The sequence below is a fragment of the Bidens hawaiensis genome, unplaced genomic scaffold (assembly GCF_021521415.1).
Source record: "Bidens hawaiensis isolate Kalapana, Puna unplaced genomic scaffold, B.hawaiensis_p1.1 tig00038415_1, whole genome shotgun sequence".
NCBI classification, from domain to species: domain Eukaryota; kingdom Viridiplantae; phylum Streptophyta; class Magnoliopsida; order Asterales; family Asteraceae; genus Bidens; species Bidens hawaiensis.
In genome coordinates, this window is record NW_027496736.1 from 112,944 (window position 1) to 136,294 (window position 23,351).

General features: G+C 35.4%; 1 pseudogene; it reads right to left on the reverse strand.

Annotated features, from left to right (window-relative positions):
- Positions 1–430: 430 nt before the first annotated feature.
- Positions 431–2,582, reverse strand: LOC143590297 (uncharacterized; annotated as a pseudogene).
- Positions 2,583–23,351: the final 20,769 nt, after the last annotated feature.

Consider the following 23,351-nt stretch of genomic DNA (forward strand, 5'->3'; position numbering starts at 1 on the left):
CTCAGCAAAGCCCATGTGCCACCACGTGATGGCACATGGGTCAGGTGAAATACCTTGGTCAGAGAATAATCAATGAAAAAGCACCAGGTGTCCTAAGTACACGTGGCGCGAAGCAATAGGAGGAGGCCAAAAAGGCCCTAATTGGGTCTGAGCCCAATCATTGGAAACCATAGCACTATAAATACTAGGAGGCAGGCAAGAAAATACATTCTAAGTCCTTTACTCATTTTCACATCTTTATTGTCTTCTCCTACAAGATCTGATTCTCACACCGGAGGGTTACCCCAAAGAGGACCCCTCTGTCCCTTTCTGAGGGGTAAGCTCACGGTGCTGTTCGTTTTGTAGGTGGAAGAACTCGTATCTCGGAAAACCATCGGTGATATAGCACACTCGTACCCGAGGAACGTTGATCGTATACAAGTAAGTCGATTCACGCTTCTTCACATGACAATATGTTACTTTCTGTGAAATCCATATTTTGAAATGAGGTAAGTTTCCATGTTGTGCAAACCGATTTAGGTTTGTTGTGCACATGGTGTCTGAACATGAACAAAGTGGACAACACGACTGCTAGTAGAACGAATGCTGATAATATTATGATCATAGATATGGTTTTGGGTGAGAATTTGTTGGAGTGTGAGGGTTTGGTAATAAAACAGTTATGGAGGTTGGAGATTTGTGAAATGGAACAAAGATTAGGATTGTTGAAAAAACTGTTTTGAAAAGCCATGGTGTCTAAAGATGATGGGATTCTTCCAGTGAGTTTGTTGGATGAAAGATTCAAAGATGTGAGTCTCATATTGGTGAATTGTGGTGGAATTGGCCCGGAAAATTGGTTTTTGGATAAATCAAGGTCGAGAAGATCCTGTAAAGAAGCCAACGAACCAGGTACCTAGCCAGAAAGTTTGTTTCTGGCTTGGTTCAAGATCGTTAGCGAGTTCCATGACTTTATCTGGGACGGAAACTCACCAGATAAAGCACGGTTAGCTCAGAAAGATATGTGAGTTCTGTCGGAATTTCACCGGAAAACTTGTTGTTACTAGCTTTGTACACATTGAGTTTCGTCCAAGACGAAATTTCACGCGGGATTTGGCCGGAAAACTTATTGTTACTAATTTCCAATCTAGATAGATTCCCGGAAACTTTACTCGGAAGCTCAACGGAAAATGAGTTTCCGGTGAGCCTCAAACTAGAAATACTTGATAAAGTCCAAATTCCTGAGGGAATCTCACCGGAAAAGTTGTTATCATAGAGCTGGATAGTGATAATCCGGTCACACTTCTCGAGTGACCGCGGCAATTCTCCGGTGAGATTGTTCGAAAAAGCAATCACACCGGTCAGCGCCCCACCGGCACATAAATTTTCCGGCAACTTTCCGGTGAACTTGTTCTCGGACACCTCAAACGCTTCAAGTTTGGAGTGAAGCCCAAACTCCGTGGGCAATTCTCCGGTAAGATTATTTCTAAACACTCTAAAAATCCTCAGCGTCTGAATTTTAGATATACTCACCGTAACTTTACCCGAAAACCGATTCGAGTACAAATTGAAAACCTCAAGCTTTACCAGTTTTCCAAACCCATCCGGAATTGAACCGCTTAAGTCGTTCATAGAGATATCAAAACGCGTCAAATCCAACAACCGAATCACTACCGGAATTCGTCCAGATAACTTATTCTTATACAAGAACATATCCTTTAAATTCTGTAACTGAAACAATCCATGCAAAATCTCACCTTCCAAATTATTCAAACTCAAATCCAACGACACAAGACTTGTCATACCCGCCATTGATTTCGGTATCTTACCGATTAAATTACTCTCCGTCATCCATAACACCTTCAACTTCTTCAATTTCACGACTCATACGGTATCACCGGATCAGCAAACCCGTTATACGCGAGCTCTAACACTTCAAGATTTGTTAAGTTACCGATCTCAGAAGGTATACTACCGTTAAACAAATTCTCGTACAGACGCAACGACCTCAACAACGTTAAATTCCCAATCACCGGCGGAATATCTCCAGTGAAGTTATTAGCACCGAGTTCTAACGTCTTGAGCTTCGAAAGCCGGTGAATATCGTTTGGCAACGTTCCGAAGAACATGTTTTGCGAGATATCTAACGTAACCAGCTTTGAGCAGTTATACAAAACCCTAGGGAACTCTCCGGTGAGGTAATTGTCACGTAGGATGATCTGTTGCAAGTTATTTAACTCGCATATTAGCGGCGGTACGTAACCGGTAAGCTTCATGCTTTTGAGGTATAGTGAGATAACAGAGGCGTTACGGCAGTGAACCTCCGGCCACGAGCATGGTGATGACGTGGAGTTCCAGTGTGTTAACGTTGGCGGATTGTTCCAGGTGTGTTTGAGGTTAAGCAAGGTTGTTTGGTCGGAAATGGAGAACGGTTGTGAAGGTACGCCGGAGGTGAGGAGGATGAGGACGGAGATAAAGAGGTGTGGTGACGTCATTGTTTTCCGGTGGTGGTGGTTACCGGGAAAACATAATATTTATTATTGTGGGATTTTGAATTGGTGAGTTTTTGGCGTTTGTGGAGCTGTTGGTTTTATAATATTACTATGCAGAAAGGGTGTAGAAGATAGAAGATGGTTATTTACCAACCTAGTCTAGTGGTGTGGGATATTTATTATTAACTCTACTAGATTTAGAGTCCGTGTAATACACGGGATTATACAAATTATAAAAATACATGGAAAAAATAGTTAATTTGTCAAATCCCGAATCTTTTGATTATTTCCAAAAATGTCAATAAAAGTAAATTTGAAGCCCAAATCATGTTTAAAATTCTAACTTTCACCCATTTGATATTTTAAAGTCAACATTTTGAACCCGTAACAAATCTAACAATAAATCTATTTGTATTCGCAAACTTTAAAAAATACTCAGATTTCTCATTTTGACCCGTAACAAATTTTGACACAAATGTATTTAACTTATATCAAATAATTTATTTACCAACTTTTGACTGTATAAATCAAATTAAAGTTTCACAAAACCCGAAACAATTTTACATAAAAAATCAAGAAATTAAATATGATAAATTTGTTACATATGAAAGTGATTGGTATATATTTACCAAATAACCGAAAAAAATATATAGTTTACTAAATTAACTTAAAAAATAAATTGATAGATTTAAAACATATATTTATAATTTATAAATTTAGATGAGAAATGTATATATATAATATAAATATAATGTAAAAGAAAAGTAAATATGACATACATTAGGGTCAATTAAAATCTTGGTTTTGGAGAGAAAAATGTTATAAGGTAAACAGACATATGTCATAATTATTTTCTTTTAAATGAAAATGTGCTTCAAATTTCAACTTCCAAAACCCGCAACACGTGTGATAATATTATATTATAATAAGATAATAATTGAATAAAGGATGCTAGAGCCATGCAATTATATCCTACAACATTTTACACTTTTTATTTATGTCACTCAAACCATGGTGGGCATAAAATCAAATTAAACAAAATGAAATCGAATTAATTAAAAAAACTGAATTGAACCGATTGAGTGTGATGGTGATGATGATTATGAAGATTGAAACTAAAAATAAACAAAATAATGAATGAAAGTTAAGACTAAACTTTTATGGTTTTTTAATTAAAAACTTTGTTGAATTTTTAAACTTTACTACTCTAGCAATTTTGTATTCGTATGGTTCCAAGTAACGTGCGTTTATATTTGGTTTTTGCATTCATTCAATATAATTGTGGTACTCTGATACGCTCTTATAAGCTTAAAATTATCGTCTTCATTTTTCATTTTTTTTTGCAATGTCTGCACATAATTAAAAAAAAACGACTAGATGACTTCGATTTCGATTTTGGTTTTACCTAAAAATCGAACCGGACCGTACTCAACCCTAGCTAACTCAAAACAAAGTAAACATCCCAATTATAATTATGATGGATCAGGTGGCTTGGTACCATTTTTCAAAGTAAGGATAAGCAAAGCACGTATTGGTATTGATTCGGTGTTGGTATCAAATCGAAATTCAGTTTGGTACCGTTGGTATCAAGTTTTGAGTTTTCGATATCGGTAAAGTACTGGTATTTCCCGAATTTTGCCTTTAATACCAGTACCGATGCCAAGAATTTGGAAAAATCGGTACCGGCGTTTTCGATACCGATACAGGTATCCACTCATCCCTACTTCAAAGCAGCCCAATCAAATTTTCCATACAAAATCTTCATAGAACCGATTGTATTTTGTTGAATGTGAGCAATCTCTATAATTCTCAATGGATTTTGATGCTCTTACTAAATCTCCATAATTTTTATGAATTTAATTAAATAGGAGTTGAAAACATCTTATTAGTTAATTTGTTCAATTCTCCATGACCTCTATGACAATATTTTTAGAGATGTAGATGGAGATAGTGATTGAAATGTAGATAAGAACAGAAAAATACTCAAAATTTTAAAGATGAAAATACATGATTAAGTATGAATGCTCAATTTAGACTCGTGTAAGCTAAAAAATATTATAATAGTGGTTCCGTTGTCTAATTTTAGCATACCTCCATTATATATTTTGTTAGCACATATTAACCTATATACAATTTTGTTTTATCCGGATGATCAATCTATTTTTTCTAATATATGGATTTCATAAAGGAACTTGAAAGCCAGTTTCCTATTTTGTGTTGTCCATCAACCCAGTAATTCTTTATGCGCATATAATATGAACAACAAACCAACAATAATGTAGTCTGTAGTCTTGACACCCAAAGTCAAGTAAAGTGAGCATGATGTGTTGTAACGAAAGTTATTTACTGACAACGGAATATTTTACTCGTTCGGTCCGTACTTACCTTTTGTATTCTAGGGACAGGGATGAAAGGAATATAGAATCGATGAATTTCGAAAACCCTACACGGTAGCGCCTTGTAATTATGCTAGAAATGTTGACGGAGAAGAAATTCGGATTTTATGAAGATAAGGTCATTATTGATGGTTCAAGTCTAGGACTCGATGTATTGTGTTATATTGAATTGAGTCCAAATGGCCTCTAGCAAGTGATGGTGAGTGATGCTTACTCATTTATACTCGTTCTAGTAAGTTTTAAGAGTCACTTAATTTGATGGATTGTGTAAATTTTGATAGACCTAATACACTTATCTAACAAACAAAAATTAACCAACTTGACTTATTATATAAGGGTGTAATTTAGCATGTGCCGTTATGACACAAAGAAAGAACTTATTGAAACAACCTATTGAGAAGCTGGGGTTTAATTTTTGTCTCGTGGATGATGTTACATCATTAAGTGTGTTGATTGTGTCGGGTTGATTGATTGAATTAAGGAAGCCATTTAATAGACACGTTGTATTTGGGTTAACATGTTTTATCCGTGTATTTTAAACATGCGTTTGAATTAATAATACATAAATAGTGAATGAAAGAATAATACCCGGCGCCATTTCTTCATGAGCTTACGCTTACGCTTGCCGGAAATAGTGGTGTTTTGGGGCTTATGTTTCAGCTTTCCGGTAAGAGGGTCACCGTGCGCCGCTCGCTTACGGTCGGCGATGGCGGCTCTCCGCCGCTTCTGTACCACGTTGAAGACGGCCATCCCGATATCTGCTTCTCGGTGACTAGGGTTTCAATTGGGCGTCCATGGTTCCTTATTTGTATTGTCGATGGAATAAGTTACACAATTTCCCCCTCATGTATTACGAGTGAAGTGTCTGATGATGAAGGAACAAAGAAGAAGAAGTGGAGAAGAGGTGAGAAGTCACATGTACAAGACTTCTGGGAGAAGAGGGCGCGCAGACGTTTTTTAATGAAACGTCTTCGGAAAAACAAACGCACTGCAGAGCCCAACGTTTGCGCGGCCTCTTCTCAGTGCAGACAAAAGTGGTCAGGAAGAGCTTTTGAGGAAAAACAAACAGCACCTAAGAGTAACACTATAGTTTTATGTCTTATCAACGTTTCCGTCCTTAATCCGATGCTTTCGAAATTGGTTAGGGAAAATTCCATTCACTTTGAGAGCGATGCGATGCTTAAGGCGGAGATTGAAATATGAGTTGTCGAGATATATATTCTTGTCTGATCAATTAAAATTCCATAACATTATTTTTTAAATTTTTTGAAAATTCAAAATGAGGGTCACTGTTATTTGCAAAGGAATTATTTGTAACGTGACGGATTAGAAACTTTTAACTTTATAACGTATACTTTTCATTTTGTTAATATACAATAATACTTTTATTTACTATATAAATAAAGTAATAACTTGTTATAATAAAGTAATAAAATGAATTAAAAGAAAATTTAGATTTTTATTTACGGGTTCATAACCTATTTTTTGATCGAAAAGATTATGAACATGTAAATAAAAGTGTAATTACACTTTTGTTAATATACTACATTAATAACTTGTTATAACAAAGCGACGAGTCAACAAGCTTTTGAACTGCGTGAACTTACTAAGTAGTTTCTCTTTCGGTTCACACTTGGGCTGTTGGGTGTGAACTAAGGACCCGTCAGACAAGTTTTCAGTTGCATCTATAAAATCTCTTTTGCGTTCAGTTTCCTACTGGCCCTCCACGTTTATTTTGAAGTGGAATAAATGGGTTCCTAAAAAATTAAACATATTTGCTTGGAAAACATAAATGAATAGGCTCTTAGCTCTCGTGGCCTTATCTAAACGAAATGTGGAAGTGGGTTCGTTACTTGCAAATTGTGTGGTGGAATATGAGGAGACCAGTAACCACCTTTTTATTGCTTGTTACTTTGCCTCATTAGTTTGGAGAATATGTTAGTAAATGGTGTCAAATTCCTCCTATATATGCGTTTTTTGTTCATGTTTTACTCTGAATCCACATGCAATTTGGGCCAACAAAGAAATAAGGCATTATATGGAATTGTTCATACGGCTTGCTGATATATCTGGAAAACAAGAAACGATGCTATCTTCATCAGACAAACCAACATGTTTTTCGAAAACATTGATAGACATTAATAACTCTTCTTCTCAAAAATATCTTTGAAGGAAAGATTAGTGTAATTTCTTGTTATAACTCTTGTTTTTGTTGTTTGTTTTCTAGCGTCTTGTTTTTTTTCCGAACTGTAAACTTTTATAAACAAAGGCGAAAAAACGACAAGAAACACTGGCACCCTCCACAAACTGAAGAGAGCAGCCAACCACCAAATTCAAACAATTACATGAATACAATTTTACACCAACTAGACCAATCTATCGAGTTTTTTTCTAAAATTATTTTTGTATCAAAAGAAACCTAAGGACTTGATCTCACCTATAATCTCCTCTATTTTAACCTCTTTTATTCCGTAAAGTTTATCGATTCTTGCTTTTCATATGCTCCAATCGACTATGATCACAATCTTCTAGAATACCTCTCTTTCTTTGTCTCCTAACCCCACCGATTTTTAGAGATCCAAAATATCAAGCACCGAAAAACCAACAATTGGTTCAATCCTGCACCACCGGCTAATATGATCTTAAACCACGGTCTTCTTAGTTGTTTCTATTGAAATTTGTTATCCCGCTATAAAAAAATAAAAAAAAGATTAGCTTAAATAAAGTTACGAAATAAAAGAGAACAATTTACAATTTTGATTTTTGAGTACGAAAAAGTTCATCCTTTGTCTCGAAAAGTTCTGACGATAGAGTTGTCAAAAGTTGTCACTTTAACTCTTGAACTCTTATGGCTTGTCGTATTATATATTTTAGTGTTTGATTAGTTAATAAAATAAATAAATCTACATTATACACTTTACAAAACTTGGTGGCGATATGAATAGTGTTACGGCCACTATAATGACAAATCTATGTATACTATGTGAAATGAAAATGTATATATAAGATGTTATCATGTAGACACATTCAATAGGTAAACAATTTGGGTGATAATAGATAAATCTAACTAAATGGTAAAAGAGTGAATTTTCAAGTTATCATATATTTCTCAATTTCATCAAATCTCTTTAAATTGTCACATGACATTTTGACGGTTTTTTTTATCTTTTTTCTATTTCGTTAAAGTATTTTTCATCAAATCTATTTAAATTGTCACATGACATTTTGGTATTTCTTTTTATTTTTTCCTTTATATTAAAATACTTTCATTAAATCTCTTTAAATTGTCACATGACATTTTGCCATTTTTTTTTCTTTTTCATCAAAATACTTTTCATCAAATCTCTTTAAATTACCACATGACATTTTGGCATTTTTTTTTTATTTTTTTTTATTTTTTTTCTTTTCATTAGAATTCACATATAGCGGGTTCTATTTGTAGATTCTATTGGAATATACATATTCATATGTAATTCTCAATCATAATTCTATATTCATATGCGATTAGACTACACATGTCCAATTAACGGTCGCCGTCTATTTTTGCATTAATCGGACCTGCTTTTAGAATTATAAGGTTCGTTTGATTTATTCTTTTTACACGTGTACCAATCGATATTCATCAACATGGGTATTGATTATCAAATGCAACACAAAATTAAAACATTCATATGAGATTTGTTGGTAAAAACATGGGTTTCGATAAATTAATTATATCCTTTTAGTTCTTTGATTAAATCGAATTTATGAAATGAAACTTCTCAAATTTTATAACTTTGGTTTGAAATTAAAGAGTTATATTCAAATTTCAATATAATTTTGTACAACATGGCCTATGTTTGACTCAGTCGATACAATGATGCAATCGTTTCACTTCATCTAAATTTACCCCCGTTTACCTAACTCCGTGTCATAAAAAATTTGTGCAGATTGTCAAAAAAAACAACATGGTTTCGATTTTTGGCAAATAAATAAAGAGTGTTGAGGAATTCGAACGTGGCTATGGTTCAAACTTTCTCAATAAAAGGGATTTAGTTTTAAAACCAGCTTCATATGTTTTAAACAAAATTAATTAGTGCCTTAATATTTTTCTTTTAAATATTTGTTAAACATAACTGTTAGTTAGTTTGGTTAATGAGATTTTATTTGAAAGTTTATTCTCACCTGATTGATGAATGGGTATGTTTTATACGTATTTAGTGTTTTTAATATTACATATGATTTCAAAATTCGTTATATGGGTTTTGTAGTAAAGCTTCCAAATAAATATTTAAAGAAATATTTATGATAGTTTTAAAATATCATAAGGACATTAGTAAAAATGGAGACATGGCCTTCTACTTGGTCAACATTGTAATAAATTGAAATCGGTGTTTACAAACAAATTTTAAGATGGAAAATGAAACCAACATCTATGAAAACATTTTAATTTAACTTACTTGGTTACATGTTTTAATTGTAAAATTTTCATAGATCATATTTATTGTAGAAATCTTTTTTTAACCCATGTGTCACATGAGATATAAGCTAGTTAAACAATATACGTATTAGTATGCTACCATGTATATTGTTAAGTATTAGGTTACTTGATGCATCTTTAGATTCCCCATTCAGTTTCATTTGGGTCCTCGAGAACACCACCCCAATTCGGTTTGGTAATTATCAATTATCAATATAGATAAAAAGTGGTGGTTGGTGTCACAAGATTTTCAAAAGCCAATGTAAGTTAACTTTTAGATACATTAGTTTGATAATTTAACAATATGTTAAGTTGGTGTGATGGTTATAGCTTTGTTAGGTTGTTGCTTGCACTTGCACAAATGCAGTGGCGCAAGTTCAAGTTTTGAATGTCATGGATAATACTTTAGAAATAAAATGATTATTTAGTTTAGTTTGTGCTTCTTTTACATATATATATTCTTATATATAAAATATGTATTTTTACTTATGATATAAGTTTACGATTTAGTGGCGGCATCGTTAATACCGATTAAATTTGTGTTGGTTCGATGCCCTAAGGCATATAATTTTTCTTTTTGGTTTAAATATGCTAATATGTTTTATTTTGGCTTTGGCGATTTTTTTTATTTTTATTTTTGGTGCAACAACCCAATATCGACTGAATTCGCGTCATGCTTTTAACTTTTTTTTATCATAGGTCTATACAAATGTCAATACTATTTTAGCATTCTAATTATTTTTTCTTTAGGTTTATTATCGTTACTGTAAGGAACCTAAATGATATCAGCCGACCACGTGTCGTTTCCCTACAGCAACACGGTAGGTTTATTAACTAGTTTGGTTTCTAATTTTGGTTTCAAATATTCAAACAGATAAATGATTGTGTGTGTGATAGAACACTATGTAATTGGTTGAAACATATTTGGGTTGGGTATAATTGTATAGCTGGAACACATCCCTATCAGTTTGTGCTCATTTGAGAGTTTTGAGTTGTCTCCATTGTAGGAAGTCGTTTATATACTAAATAAATAAGGTATATTGGTTTTATTAATCTCAATTATCGTCTTTTGATTGTTGTCAATCCTAACTAACGAATTGGTTGACGATAGTCCCAACTTTTAACGTATTCGTTCATAATGGCCCGCGACTAATAGAATTCTAACGCCGTTATTTGCAAGTTACCGAAAAACGTGTTTGGCCGAAAAAGTCACATTTTTGCTGGAAAACACCGCCGCCATCATCAATTTTGATGCAGTGGTAAAACGAATACGAAGATCAAATCACGTTGATTCAGTGAATACCCGTGATGAATTTCCAAAACCCCCAAATCCCACCGAAAGGTCAAGGGAAAATGAAGTGAAAAATCTTTATTATCAAAATTCAATTAAGATCTTTCACATTACACATATGGAATATAAATAGATTTTCTAATACGGATTGGGCCCAAAAAAGGTCATGGGCCAACACAAACCCAAAAATAAAAACATAGAAACTGCTAAAAAAACATAAAAAGACCAATAACTTTATTTAGAAGGCGTTTTTGGGCTTCGGACCGGGGAAAACCGCCGTAGGCTGTTTGCCATAACGTGCTCCTCGTCTCAAGCTTCGATTTGACTAGTAATGGGCCTGAAACGGAGCTTCGTGGGCCAAGTTATGCCCGTTTTCGTGGGCCACCTTTTGTAGCGCGATCTTGGGCCTCCAGAAACATAAAGGCCCAGTCTTTCTATACTTGGGTTAATGGTCCGCGACTAATAAAATTCTAACGCCGTTAGTTGCAAGTCACCGAAAAACGTGTTTAGCTGAAAAAGTCACATTTTTGCTGGAAAACACCGCCACCACCACCAATCAACCACCACCACTTGAGCACTAGTACCAACGATTTCAAGAATGGTACAACAAAAAAGTTCCTAAAAGTCCGACACAAAATCACAAAGATGTTTGGTACAGACACACTAAATTATGTGGTGCTTACGTGGCTTACTCCTCGCACAGGGGCGGATATATATGGAAAGTGGGTGGTTCCCCAGAACCACCCGAGTTTCGAAATAACAGTGTACTTTTATATAGAAAACACTATAGGAACCACCTTATAAATTAGGAAGGAACCACTCTAAACTCAACTATAAACGCTAGTCTAGTGGTAAACACCTGGTTTTGTAACTATGAGGTTAAGAGTTCGATCCAGTTCTGAAGCATTTTTTTGAACTTATTTTTTTAATTAAAGCCTTATGTGTTTCAATTTAGGGTTTTTAAGTTTTAAAACCCATTACAATACAGCCGCTGCCTCTGTTTCTCTCAAGACTCATGCACACAGGTCACAGCCACCTGTGTCTGCTACTCTGCCACTTCTCCGACCACCGCCCACCGCCGCTGCCCCCCCTGGCCCTCTCTTTTTCCGGCCATCCACATGTCCACACTCCATACAGCTCCTTCCTTCAGCCTTCTACTCTTCCTCAAACTCAAAGCTTGAATACTCCCACTTTGAAGGTATGTTCACATTCATTTGTTAAATGCTAATTACTTGTTCTTGTTAATTGTTTTTTATGTTGTTAGTTGTTAAGTTATTTGTTAAATTTAGTTTAATTTGTTAGTTTCTTAGTTTTATGAACCATCGAACCTTAGATCATCATCTTCAAGTGGTAAACCGTCAAAAATAAATTTGGATGATCTTCCTTGGGATCCTTTCGAAAGGCAACCAATTTCATCTTATCACCCAAGTCAAAAAAATGAAATTAGACGGACAAATCTACTTAGAGGTCTTTTATTATTTTATTGTATTCTTATTGTGTAATGAACTTTGCCATCGAACCGACCCGAACCTCAAACCAACCCGAAACTATTTTATACCCGACTCTATGAAATTGAATTATCTATAAGTAGTGCACCACCCGAAAAAAATTTCTGGATCCGCCACTGTCCTCGCACTCACTTGGTATAACATATACCCATATATTATAATTTTATCTATTGTATAAACTAAACTTTAACATGACATAATCATCAGTTTTACTATTGTGGGATCTTATGTTTAAGATGAGAATTGAAGTTTCCAAAATTATTCAAACAATGATCAACAACAAGAGACGAATCTCATGATTTACGTGAAGGTAGTTGAGAAAGTGACCAAATTGTAGCAAGGAAAGCAACAGTCAAATGTTTTATGTGACCAAATGCGATTCTAAAGTTTAAACATACATTTCCAAATAAATTTTTTGACAAAATGGTAAGTTTTGGGAAACACCAAGCCACCTTTCCTTTCTCGAGTACAGTTCTCATGTACTTTATATGTCCAACTGATTTTGTCCCATATTTCAAAAGTATATTTTTATCGACCCTTACAAATACCAATAAAAATCCTATTTTAACACAATGGTTAATTGTTTATGAGAGAAACATGATCCTAATCCCTGTAGATTCACAATTTGATATATATAGTTTTGTAACTTTTTGAAAAGTCTTCGCACACATCTATTTAAGCAAGTAAGCAACCATCCCTTCAACACTTGGACTCATCCCTTACACTACTCTTGGTGGTCATTTATTCCAATCACACCTTAACCAAAATCACAAGATACATATTAATTAAAATCAAGGGAAGAAAGAACAAATGAGAAAAGTTGAAAGCATTCAATTTGTAATTCAAGTTGAACATTTCCTTCAAATAAAAAACAACTCTTAGTTAAAAACCAAAGGATATTATAAGATAGTTTTGTTAATAACCACAAACGCCCGAACCACCATACACCATGTCATCTAATCTAAATATACTATTTAAGCAAGATGATTTTTCCAAATGACATCATTCTAGGACCACTACGTAAAAAATGACCTTTGGTCACACGAAAAAAGTGTGGCCGTAAGCCTTTAGTCACATACATCTGGTTCAGGTCATGTGTGACCAAAGGTTGCGACATCGTAGGTATGATATGATCACACACAGTTTTTAGTGGCCATGTGGTTATAAGTGTGGCTAAAGGGTATCAGCATTAGTTGTTGGCCATCAAGAAGCCTCTCCAATAAGTGTGGTTAAACGGTAGAAAATGGCCACATGACTATTTACTAGGTGTGACCATTACACGTATAGAGCCACATGAATTCATGTTTCAGCCACACGAATTTTATAATAATGTGGCCAATAGGGTTGTGATAAGCGAGCATTGTGACCTAGGGGTGTTCAAAACTATCTGAATCCGAATCCGTATCCGAACTATCCGAATTTTCGGATATCCGAATCCCGGATATCAGAAAATTCGGATTCGAATTCGAATATCAGTTTTCAGATTTTCGGATATCCGAATTATCCGGTATTTTAATTTTAATATTATTATATATATATTTAATAATATCAACCCTACCTAATCACACAAATGTGATAACAGACATCACACATTCACACGCAAGCAGCAGCACATCTCTCTCACCCTAAACCTTGCGTTGCCAGACGTAACCCTCACCGTCTCTGGTCACACACATCCGTCTCAGTCTCTTTCTCTCACATAGTCGCAGCGCCTCTTTCTCTCTCACAGTCACGGCGGCAACCAGTCATCCTCCTATGTCTCCGTCCCCGTCTCCGTCTCCAACCTGCCATAGATCCGTCACTCTCACGGCGGCACCGGTTTTTTTTTCTTTTTTTCCTTTTAATTTTCGGATATTCGGATATCCGAGGTTCGGATACCCGAAATTTCGGATATCCAAAGTTCGGATATCCAAAATTCGATATCCGAAATTTCGGATTTGGATAGTGATATTCACTATCCGAAAGGTTCGGATATCCGGTTTCGGATATCCGGTTTTGAATAGCCTTATTGTGACCTATACCGTGCTGCTATAGCAAAGCAATGGCCAGTTGAATTTAATAATAATGTGGCTAATTATATCATATAGACACCGGATGTTATATTAAATGTGGCTAAAAATGTTTACTTGTCACTCAAACACTCCTTTGTAGATTATAGTGTGGCTATTGTCTTACCGTTTGTCACACATAATGTTTTTCGTAATTTAAAGTGTGACTACTGTCAAACTTTTCATCACACATAGTGATGTATTGTGTGGCTAATCATATCATATAGACATCGGAGGTTATTGTCAATGTGGCTAAAAATGTGAACTTGCCACTCAAACACTCTTTTGTAGTTTGTGGTGTGGCCATTGCCTTGCCGTTTGTCACACATAATGTTTTTGTAATATAAAGTGTGGCTATTATCATACTTTTGGTCACACATAGATAAATGTGGCTAAAGGGTAGCAATGACCACATCAATTTACTGTAAATGTGACATTTTCTATTATATAGTCACATAAATTTATTGTAAGTGTGGTTAATGGTTAATTTTAGGCACACAAAACTTTTGCAATTTTAAGTGTGATTATTGTCTAACCTTTAGTCACACATAATAATTTAAGTGTGGCTTTTGTATAAGCTTTGGTCACATATCACTACTAGATAACTGGGTTGTTTCCTACGCTCCTTTCCATCGGAAACGCGTCAGACATTTCAAAGCATAACTTTATAAATGTAACTAAACACATTAGCATAAATTCAAAACATGTTTTTTCATAAGTTTAACAAACCCAATAACATAAATTCAAAATGGGTTTACATTACCAAACCTTCACTAATAAGTTATAAATTCAAAATATTTGAAACTACTACTAATTACTACCGACCTCAAACTTTCTCATAAACTCATCAAATTGTTTTTGCCTCCTTTCTTCATTTTCCTTACGTTCTTTTTCCATTTGTTCCATTCGTTGCACTCGTTCTTCCAACTCGTTTCTTGACTTTCTTTCATTTTCTACTTCTTTTTCCATTTTGGCTCTAATTTTTTGAACCTAAAATTGTTAAAATATTAGCATCATAACTAGTAGAGGGTTAATGTGAGGAGAAAGCTTAAAGCCAAGTAGGGGTGTTTACGGTCCGGTTTTCACGGTTTTTCGTCAAACCATAAACCAAACCGTATAACTTTTAAACCGAACCAAACCAAACCGTTAGTAACGGTTTGGCTTCATGGCCTGAACCTAAACCGACCCGTTTATATATTACACCCATAAAATCAGTATGTAATTTTCATTTAAATTTTCAGTTATAAACCGAACCGACCCGTTTATGAGTATACCACATGTATATTAAATTATAGTGTTAGCAGTTTTTATGTTACCACATGTATATGCAATTTGAAACGGTCTATTTCATTTGCTCGCCCCTGGTTGATATGTTATACCTAATTATATATAAAACAAAAAATGATAAAGATAACTTACAAATGCGTATTCTGACTTTTCCGTACAAAAGTTATATCCCGCAAGGCTATTAATGTCGAGCTCGCCCGCCCAATACTTTTTCTTGCTTTCTTTGCTGAGGTGGGTATCTAAGAATACTTCAATCCACTTAACTTTTCGACCATGTTCTTTTTCCTAATAAGAAATAATGTAATAAACGTTAAAGCACAAACAATTATAATTTTTGACCTAATTTTTTAAGATTGAATTTACAAATAAAACTAGCTTACCAAGCGGATACGATGCTCATCAAAGCCTATTGAACCGCCCATATGCCGAGATATATTTCCATCACTACCCTCTTTCATGCGGTTGTCCCTCCCGCTCGCGAACTTCTTTAGCCATTTTTTGTGTTCCAACCCTAGAAAGAGAAAAAAAATATGATACATATATAGGGTAAAAAATATAAAAATAAAAACTTGAATCGACGCATAGCACGACGACTATTATGCACAATCACATTAGACATAATGTATACACATACTGTACTAAAAAAGTCAACTGTACACAAGCACGGCGACTCGTTGGTGATAATAATCAATGTCAACTGTACTAAAAAGTCCTAACATGTATTCACACATCGTATCATGGCAAATCAACCAAACATTCATCATACAACTTAACTTATGATCACAAGACAGATTATAGCATGTACAAACTGATTTTATTCACTAAGAAAAGATTAAGTATAAATTCTACAAAATTTACCACAGTAGAATATATGAATTAGATTTCTCAAATAATTTTTATTTTATTTTTCTCATCCATACAAAACTCAAAATAATTCAACCTTTACAGATATGTACCAGCAGTTCAGCAGATTACACAACAAACACTTGTTTAATGGCTCTATTAACTCATTAATCCAAATTGTGCAAGACCAATTGGGTTGTCTTCAAAACTCATAATACTAATTTTCAGAACTGGAACCAACCCGTTTGGTTTTGTCATTAGGGAGTTTTGGTGTCGGAAAGACAACCCAGAATATAACTCCCTGAATTAGCTTTGACCAGTGTTTTTGTAAAACATTAAAACTATTCAAAACTTGTCCAAAAATTATAAGCTTTACCTTTCTGGAAACTACTCTCATATTACTATATGCTAGAATCAACAATCGTTCTATAATCATCGTTTAACATCAAGTTACATAACAATAAATAAACGAAAACGAATCTGTTAGCAAACTGTTGTCATCAAAATTCAAACCCTAACATATTTATAACATCTCTAGGGGTTCTAATTCTTCAATTAACCTTTTAGCGATGAAAGAAGATGTACTAAGCTACAATGACAAGAGAAATACATATCTTTTTAGCGATGAAAGAAGATGTACAAAGCGTCAATTACAAGAAATAACACTTAAAATTTAAAATCACCAAACTTGGTTCTTAGGGTTCTTCACACTCAACACGAATCCGGCAAAAATCGGGATATAATTGATGGAAACCGACACCACACGTAAATTCCTCTCGCAAAAATAATAAGATTAGAGCCCGGAATCAAAGGATTTGGTTAAGAATTGAGTAAGTTAGAGAATTAAGGATGAAAGATTATGGTGGGTGTAGAGAGATAAAGAAGAAGAAGAATAAGAAGGAATGAAGAGAAAGAAAAAAATGTAGGTTAAATATGTGGTCAAATTAGATTTAAGAATGAGAGGGTAATTCAAAATTGTTTGAATAAAAGAGAGGGTGAATTTAATTTGAAATTTTGACGAAAGTGAAATTAATAGGAACTAAATAGAATTAAATTTTTTTATTTTTAATAATTAAAATAAAGAGTTGTTAGTGTATATATATATATAACAACTAATTAAACCTTAAATAATATAAGAAATTGTATTTTAAATATGAAAACATATAAAATAAATACAAGTGATATTTATAGTTGCTATAAAAGAGTTGTATAAAAGTGTACTAATCAGTGTTAACGCCCAATAAACCATACGTTCATTAGTGGGTCATACTAGTTCTTGATCGATATTAGTGTCCCATTATAGCATCTATCATGTCACAGTTGCTCTAAAAGAGTTGTATAGGAGTGTCATTAGTCATGGTTAGGTGTTAACGCCTGAAACACACCATACTTTCGTCAATAAGCCTTATTTGGCTATCATTAGTCATAGTTAGATCTTAGTGTCCCTTGGTTACATCATAGTTGCTTTAAGAAGTTTGTATAGGACTATCATTAGTCATAGTTAGATGTTAACGCCCAAAACATGTCATACATTCATCAATGGGACTTGATTGGTATTAGTGGCCATTATAGCATCTATCATGTCCCTGTTGCTACAAGAGGATTGTATATGAGTGTAGTGAGCCATAGGCATGTGTCAACGCCCAACAACATGTCATACTTTTATTAATGGGCCATATTGGGCCTTGATTGTTGTTAATGGCCAGTATGGTCTCAATCATGTCATAGTTACGTTAACAGGTTGTATAGGAGTGTAGTGAGTCATAGTTGGCCGTCATACTTTGCATTAATGGGCCGTCTTGGGTCTTGATTGTTGTTAGTGACCCATTGTAGTCTCGATCATATCATAGTTTCTCTAAAAGGGTTGAATATGAGTTTAGTGAGTCATAGTTTGGTTAACGCCTGTAACACCACGTCTCAAACCCTATAAGTTTTAGCTTAAAAATACTAACTTTTATAAGTGTAGGGACCAAATTGTAAATTCTAGCAATTTTCTTCCATCACGATACACGACGGGATAACATTGAGCCCATCGCGTAGCGCGATGGACTTGCTGAGACAGTGGACACGTGTCCAACCACGTGTTAACACGTGGCACGATATGACTTGCCACGTGTCACGAGCTGGTAAGGCGGCTTAAATATTGCGGCGACGCGATACGCGACGGGTCACAAGGACTCATCGCGTACCGTGATGGGGTCCAGAATCAGCCTATAAATAGAGGGCAACGGGATTGAACCATTTCATCCCAAAACACACCTCCATTTACACACACTTAACCTCGAAAGGCGTGCCCCATTGCCGTGACAAGCCGACGTGCCATTTTCTCGAAGTTAGTGCAAGAAACGAAGTTATAATCAAGTAGCAATCACATAAGCGAGTAGATCAAGATCCTGCCTTTTTCTTATTAACTATCTAAGTATCCGCGTTAAGGTGGGAATTACATTTAAGTTATTTGAATTATAGCTTAGACTATCAATCGAGGCTATGGCCGTTAACCTTGATCGTATTTTACAAACATTCATTCACAATCAAGTTTTCATAAAACGTTACTTCATGATTAAGTAATGTTAAACAAAAGATATATTTTGACGGGCATGTAGTAACTGGAAAGGGGATATCACAAGTAGTAAGTTTCTTGCCTAAGGAAAAGTAATTCGTATAAATCCCAATCAACCGAGGGACCCGTTTACTTACCTGGAGAAACTTACCAACGTGTTGAACCTATTAGGCCAAAGCATGCTATATCAAACGTCACATAAAACAAGTGTTTTCATTCACAATCAAAGATAAACGATTTCAAGGTTAAGCTTACAATCATAGCTTAACATCATTCAAAACATTCATACGAACCTATTTATGTATAGGTTAAGTATCATTCACAATCAATCAATCATTCAGTCAAGGTTTTCAACACCAACGGTACATGTGAATATGTTAACCTTTTTAATCAGTCAAAACATATTTATACTCAATGAGATGAACGGGTGTTTGTCTTAACGAGTCAATCAATGTCTACATGAGATCATGTGATCTCTAAAACGTTATAATACAAAATAGAGAATAAAATCAACTCAGACCGAATACGCATGTGTCTGGATCCAAATTAACTATTAAAGTTCAATCAATCAATCAAAGGCAATGAAGCCGCGAGCTTAAACGGTCATGACCAGTTCTCTGTTCAGGGCCGTGTTGCTCGGAGAATATCGTTGTGTGTGTAAGGCAGTGGTACATATACCAGAAGTAGTAATGCTTCCGCTGAGTTGTCAAGAAAACTATATTTGTATTGTAATCGTCATTCAAAATGTTTTATTGAGTCATACGTGTTCACCAGCATATAGCTGACGTATTTTCCAACCCATTGCAGGTAATTAAGCATTAGTAGCATTAGCAAGGATTGGAGTCTTATGAAGATAGAAGTGCGTACAAGATGGCTCCGTTTTTGATAAACAAATCCTTGTATTATGAAACATATATTTTGTAAACTATACTTGGGTGTTTAATTCCCAAGTAAATTTTCAATGTAAATTAATATTATATTCAACCTAAAGTCTTCCGCTAAAATTTACCCATAAACTCTGATATATTTACAACACAGGTACCAAATTGTAGTCACACGCCTAGGCCCTAATTCGGGGTGTGACAGGTTGGTATCAGAGCCATCGGTTTCAGCGAATTAGGTATTAAACATTAGTACCTAGGCTTTAACCATTATTGTTATTATAATTATTAATAGGGATAAGATAGGATTGGTAAACCTCCTATACCTAATCTAACTAAAATGCAGATGTCTTATACTAATTACTTTGGTCGTAGACACCGAGTAGCCATTCGATCAATACCGACAATCATTCACGAACCTTCCGATATGGAAAGTAGAAATAGTTATTACACTAGCTTTTTCAATCACAATCAACCAATCAATTCGGTGTTACCGTATGGGAGCCAACCCGTGTATCTCCCTGGGAGTCAGCAAATGCCAATAGAAATTTCTGACGACACCACTTACAATACTCCCCAATATTATCCATCCGAGGTTCCGACTTACCATCCTTCCGAGGAACAAGAGGTACAGAGTAAGATCAAACAGGAAACAGAATCGGAATCATCAAGTTGGATGAATTGTCATTCTGATCAAAGAAGATGGCAATTTGGATCACCACCGTCCAACTATCAATATCAGATCCCACCGACCACTGTAACATCAAGTTGGAAACCAAAGATGAGGGTTACCATGCCACATGAAAAGATATCACTCCAAACATCAATCAAGAATCCTTATGAATCGGAAGAGAATCCCGAAGAAGAGGAGGATCCCGAGGAAGAAAATGAGGAAAATGAGAATCCTGATTTTCCTCCATATTTAGGACCAAGACCATAAATCTCACAACATGCTAAAGAGATTCTTGAAGAAGCAAATCTTGTGTGATAAATACCATCGCTGGTTGGAGGAGATGGAATCGATCGTGTTAATAAGCAAGTGTACGGAAAGGGAGAAAGTGTAATATACCTCCCAGATGTTCAAAGGGGAGGCATTGGAATGGTGGAATACCCTAATCAGAATCAAGGGTAGAGAGAATTTATACAATTTGGATTGGGCAACATTCAAAGCCATGATACTAAAGAAGTTCTGCCATATAAACGAAATGGATCAGATTCAGACTAAACTTTGGAACCATAAAGTTGTGGGAACCAATCTCAAGGAATACAACACCAAGTTCCTTGAGTACTGCAGAATTGTGCCTCATCTGGTCACTCCTGAAATCAACAAAGTAACACTCTATATCTACGGGTTATTGATTGAAATCCGTGATTTAGTTCGTTCACATATGCCGTCTACGACGGAATCAGCTATGGAGTTGGCCGGATATTTGATGGATGGGATGTTAAGGAATCGAGATGAGAAAAAGAAATATGATTGAAAAGTGAGTATAGGAGGAAAGATGAAGAAGACGGGAAAGAAACGAGAAGAGACATTTGTGTATAGTAGTCCCGTTTGCAAATCTTGTGGTATGAGACATTTCGGTAGATGTCTTCGACCAACTAAGACCGTTATATCTGGATTTTGCAAAAAACTGGGTCATTCGGAAACAGATTGCAGGAAAAGATAGCAGTATGTTTTGAGTGTGGGTAGAAAGGACACTTTAGTACCGAGTGCCCAAAGAAGAAGCCGATGACAAATACGGTTGGTGCAACTGGCAGCGGTGTCAGGACAGAGGCCAAGAAAGGAAATGCACGCGTTTTCATGCTAGACACTCAAAAGGCAGCCGACATACCGGACGTGATCACCGGTACGTTTCTTATAAATAATGTTTATGCTAGGGTTTTATTTGACTCAGGTGCAAACCAAAGCTTTATAGATTATAAATTTTGTAGTCTATTAAATGAACCCTTAGTTAAACTGGATAAACATTATGAAGTAGAAACTGCTGATGGAAGTATAAGTAGAATAACCGAAGCTTTAGATAATGCCACAATTGCTTTAGCCAATCACGTCATACTTGTACGACTGTTACCCATGACATTAGCAGGTTTTGATGTAGTGTTAGGTATGGCCTATGTAACCAAGGAACCCGAACCAAAGAAGATGAAGGAAGTACCGATCGTGTCTGAATTTCAAGATGTATTTCCCGATGAGCTACTAGGAGTTCCGCCTGATAGAGAAGTAGAATTCAAGATCGACCTCATGCCAGGAACATCACCAATAGCAAAATCACCTTATCGTCTAGCACCAACGGAAATGAAAGAGTTGAAGAAACAGTTAGATTAACTTCTAGAGAAAGGATTCATACGGCCGAGTTCGTCACCATGGGCAGCCCCAATTCTGTTTGTAAAGAAAAAAGACGGATCAATGAGAATGTGTATAGATTACCGGGAGCTAAATAAGGTCACAATTAAGAACAAGTATCCACTTCCAAGAATCGACGATTTGTTTGATCAGCTCCAAGGAGCAAGCTGTTTTTCAAAAATAGACCTTAGATCGGGTTACCACCAATTGAAAGTACAAGAAGAAGATATACCTAAAACAGCATTTAGAACCCGATACGGACATTATGAGTTCACCGTGATGCCTTTTGGACTCACTAATACTCCGGCAGCTTTCATGGATATGATGAATCGGATTTGCAAGCCCTATTTAGACAAGTTCGTCATAGATGACATTCTTGTTTATTCAAAATCCAAAGACGATCATCAAGTTCATCTTAAAATCATACTTAAAACCCTAAGAAATGAGAAATTATACGCCAAATTCTCTAAGTGCGAATTTTGGTTGTCCGAAGTTCAATTTCTTGGTCATGTTATAAATGAGAAGGGTATTCAAGTAGACCCAATGAAGATTGAGGCTATAACCAAGTGAGAGAAACCTAAGACACCGACTCAAGTCCGAAGTTTTCTAGGCTTAGCCGGATACTACAAAAGATTCATTCAAAACTTCTCCCGAATAGCTGTTCCATTGACTTCACTCACAAGAAAGTCAATTAAGTTTGAATGGGGACCGAAGCAAGAGGAAGCATTCGAAACGCTCAAACAAAAGTTGACTAATGCACCTATTTTGGCTTTGCCAGAAGGACTAGAAAACTTTACCATTTACTGTGATGCTTCGCACACGGGAATGGTATGTGTTTTGATGCAAGGAAAGAAAGTTATTGCATATGCTTCAAGACAATTGAAAGTTCATGAAAAGAATTACACCACGCACAACCTTGAGTTAGGCGCTATAATCTTCGCACTGAAATTATGGCGACATTACTTGTATGGTGTAAGATTCACGGTATACACTAATCACAAAAGTTTGAAACATATATTTGATCAACAAGAGTTGAATATGAGATAAAGGCGTTGGATGGAAACACTCAATGATTACGATTGTGAGATTGTATATCATGAAGGGAAAGCCAACATTGTGGCTGACGCCTTGAGTAGGAAAGAACATGAAAAGCCCAAAAGAGTCCGAGCTCTTAGATTGGAACTTAAAGTTGATTTAGTAAATCAAATTAAGGAAGCTCAGAAGTTGGCATTGGAAGAAGGGAACATTAAAGCTGAAAAGGAA